This window comes from Mycetomoellerius zeteki, unplaced genomic scaffold (genome assembly GCF_001594055.1).
Source record: "Mycetomoellerius zeteki isolate Tzet28-1 unplaced genomic scaffold, Tzet1.0 scaffold570, whole genome shotgun sequence".
In the NCBI taxonomy this organism is placed as follows: domain Eukaryota; kingdom Metazoa; phylum Arthropoda; class Insecta; order Hymenoptera; family Formicidae; genus Mycetomoellerius; species Mycetomoellerius zeteki.
Genome location: NW_017257578.1, coordinates 35,889 through 39,776, shown reverse-complemented (window position 1 = coordinate 39,776; position 3,888 = coordinate 35,889). Strand labels below are relative to the sequence as shown.

Here is a 3,888-nt window from a genome sequence, read left to right as displayed (position 1 = left end):
TTGGTCCCGTTTCGATATCTTGAAAATTGGCAAAGTTAGCTATATAGGGCTTGTGCAAAAATTGAAAAGCGCGGTATCTCCGAACCCTTCGAGGTACAAACGAAAGTGAGGGAGGTACAAACGGGTACAAACGATTCTCTTTCGAATGCCGTTGGTCCCGTTTCGATATCTTGAAAATTGGCAAAGTTAGCTATATAGGGCTTGTGCAAAAATTGAAAAGCGCGGTATCTCCGAACCCTTCGAGGTACAAACGAAAGTGAAGGAGGTACAAACGGGTACAAACGATTCTCTTTCGAATGCCGTTGGTCCCGTTTCGATATCTTGAAAATTGGCAAAGTTAGCTATATAGGGCTTGTGCAAAAATTGAAAAGCGCTGTATCTCCGAACCCTTTGAGGTACAAACGAAAGTAAGGGAGGTACAAACGGGTACAAACGATTCTCTTTCGAATGGCATAAATGAAATTAAAAAATATTAAACTTGGGCGCTGGCCATTTTTTGTATTTCATTTTTTGTTTAACTGTTTGAGGTACAAACGAAAATAAGGGAGGTACAAACGGGTACAAACGAAGTACAAACGCCCTACGGTATTAATTTTTAATTTTGATAAAGTTGGGCGCCAGGTTCACACCGGTTTCACCTCGAGTTTGCGCAGTTCGATGGCGATCAAATTTTCTACAAAGACGCTACGACTATGAAAATTCGGTTTCGCGATCATTGCCTCCGCACCGTACCGTTTTCCGTCCCATTTCGTTATCAATTTCACATCGACGTGATTTCGAACGTTTTCCATAGTTTTACCAAATACCGCATTGTTCATTCATTTGCACAAATTTTTTTCGAAATCATTTCTCGCGCGCGTTCTAAATTGCGTATTCAATTCAATATATAATCACGGAGCCAGACGGATTGAGTGAATTGCAGTACCCTATGTATCTTCATTATGCGAAGACCGTGACGAGTACATTGCTGCAGATTGCGATAGTGGATGACGTAACGCTGCTTATCGTATAGTGTCGCGAGAAGTTTATCCTCGCGCTTGCCGGGCAGTTTATCACGCGTCGGGCAGAAAGGCAAGTCAGTGTGTCGATCGTGTAGATGTTGTGGATACTCGAAATCGACCTCGAGAATATAACCGGTGGACGAATCCGGAGCGACTGCGCTCGCGTCGAAGTTAGCAGCGTCTTCGACCCATCGAAAGTCGGCGTATAGCAATGGTTGACACATCGCCCATCCATATAGATTGTTAACATCGTAGTACATTAAGTATGACGACGGTTTCGATGGATCGTACGAACGCATATACTTGTTATTGGCCTGCGCGTATCTGGAACATTGGCTGAGGCCACCGCGTATACCGCGCTCAATGAACAGAACCATATTTATGTCGGTGAGAAGTTCAAATTTTACATGCGTGTGTTTTAGCATGGCATCCCATGTGAAACCGGGCAATGTATAGTAATGTGCAGGATCAAGATCATAACTCTCTACACAACTTTCGCGGAAATTTTCGAAAATATCAGCCAACAACAAGACATCGGTTTTCAAGTACAAATCACTGTACTCGCCGAGCGTTCGTACAGAGAATCGCTGCCAGACGTTCGCAGCGTGAGCGTAATCGCTCTCGGATACGATATCGCCCGTCAACGAACTATAAAATGATTCGCGAGGTGGTAAGCGCGTGTCATCCAATTTTTCAACGCAGTCAACGTACTCGTACAGAAATACACCTTTTCGCATTAGTAATTCGAATTCTTCGTTGGATAAAGTTGAAAATTCGGAACGTACAATTTTTAATTTTTCTTTCTTGAGATACGACGCCAATTTGTCGAGACTTGCACTGAGAAACTTGTACGAGTCTATGAATCGCAATTTTACACAATTTTTATTAAAATTCTTTTCATTTTTTTTCTTTTGTACTGTCGACGTGTTTCGTAAACGAAATATACTTTTCTTTAGTTATTGGTAGAACATCTACTTGCCCATTGTAAGCGATTTCTGAAATTACAAAGTGTGCGTCGTTGCCCGATAAATTATGAAACACAACAGGAATATAAAAAGAATTTTTATAATTCAAATTACAATTTGCATGCGCTGGACCACGACGGTATCATCCGGTGAGATGGCAATGATCGCGGACCCGAGTGTCGTCCAACGCGAACGGCTTCTCACAAATGTGACACCGTGTCGCGCTATGGTACGCCTCCCATTGCTGTTTAGACAACGCTTCCATGGGCACATTAGCCGATACCAAATTTTTAACGCGATGCGCCAAGTCCTCGAGTTGTCGCGCGAACCATGCTATACAATCATTATCGCGACGGAACTGATACGACGATAACGCGTCGTCGTACGAGCATTGCACGCAGTACCCGATACACTTCGTACTGCTGATACGCGTACGACGACGCGTCTTCCCTGCCGGGTTCCGTCTTCCGCAGCATGCACTCCAAATCGGCGTACACCACGAAAGGTACGCGCTCCTTTCTGCAGTGCTAAACTCCAACCATTTGTCGTCCTCACTCGGTAGTCGGATGGCGCAGTCATTCATTTTACCACAATCTTTGCTGTGGATCTCCAACTTTGCGCTCGAGCTGAAGTAATGAAGGCACCTGCAAATAAAAATTATTTCTTTCCACTATTTCTTTTTTAATGTTTTTTTATCAATTTTTTTTTATCACGCTTACCTGTCGCAGAAAAATTTCTTGTTCTTCTTTTTGGTGAGTTGAGAGCTCACGAGGCGAGACAAATTCTTGATCCACGCAAAGTGATCGAGGCTGTCGTCGCGTGGATCTTGTAGATACAACAAGTTGGCATGCTTCTCCTTCTTGTCGCTGAGCCGCAGAGGAAGGATCTGTTTATTCTCGATGCCGTACACATTGATCGATACCGCGTTCAAACGTTCGAATTTCGGAACGTCTTTTAAAGTCATCGGAAACTCGATACCCGCGAGGTTCAACATCGACGTGTAATGCGGATACGATGATCCCAAAAAAATTATAAAAATGAAAAATTCAGACCATGTTCAAAAAAAGATCCTCAAAAATTTAAACCTTTAAAAATTCAAATGATTATCTAAAATAATATATTACCATGAAAAAAGTAACTGATATATTATATTATTAATAAACGTGCCAGTTCAAAGTGAACATACATAAAGTGTATATTATTTAAATTTAACAATATATTACCATGAAAAGTAACTCGTATGTTATTCAAGGTGCAAATTCAAAACAAACATACATATAAGTAAAACAGATTACAATTTGATTCTAGAAAATAAGTCGATATGTATGTTTTATTCTTAGTGCACAAAATATAAAAGTCGTTTATTGAGATTTGATTTGAAATTTATACTTGCCCGTACGATGAAAAATAATTGCTTGTAATTCCAGAGTACCAATTTGTTAATGACTCGGAAAAAGAAGATGGCGGCCTGCTCTCAAAAAACTTTGATGAGTTTTTCGGTGTCAATTTAGAAATAATGTCGAAGCTTTTACAGAGTAATTGTTACAACACTTGAAGTACAAAAAGTATTACATTAGGACCATATTTTCAAAAATTCTATAACGAAGTAAATATATATTACGTCATATAATCAGTAAACTCTTTAACTGTACAACTTCTTTGTACTTGATCTGAGAACTTCTTATTTATGAATTTTGGGTTTAATTAGTATTTACTCGTTTCAGGTAATAAAGCAACGTTTTTTATCAATAAATTACTCGCTAAAAATACAGCATAACAAACTCAAAATCCGAAGTTGATACAAAAATTCGAAGTTTTACTAAAGAAAGATGGGAGGCTTTTAATCTAAACAATTTTCATAACTCTTTTATTTCAATTATTTATTTCCATCCCTCGAAAGTTTTTTGAGAGCAGGCCGCCAT

General features: G+C 39.8%; 1 pseudogene; it reads right to left on the bottom strand.

Annotated features, from left to right (window-relative positions):
- Positions 1-2,150: 2,150 nt before the first annotated feature.
- The window catches only part of LOC108728010 (uncharacterized), a 6,421-nt pseudogene continuing 4,683 nt past the window's right edge, over positions 2,151-3,888 (bottom strand).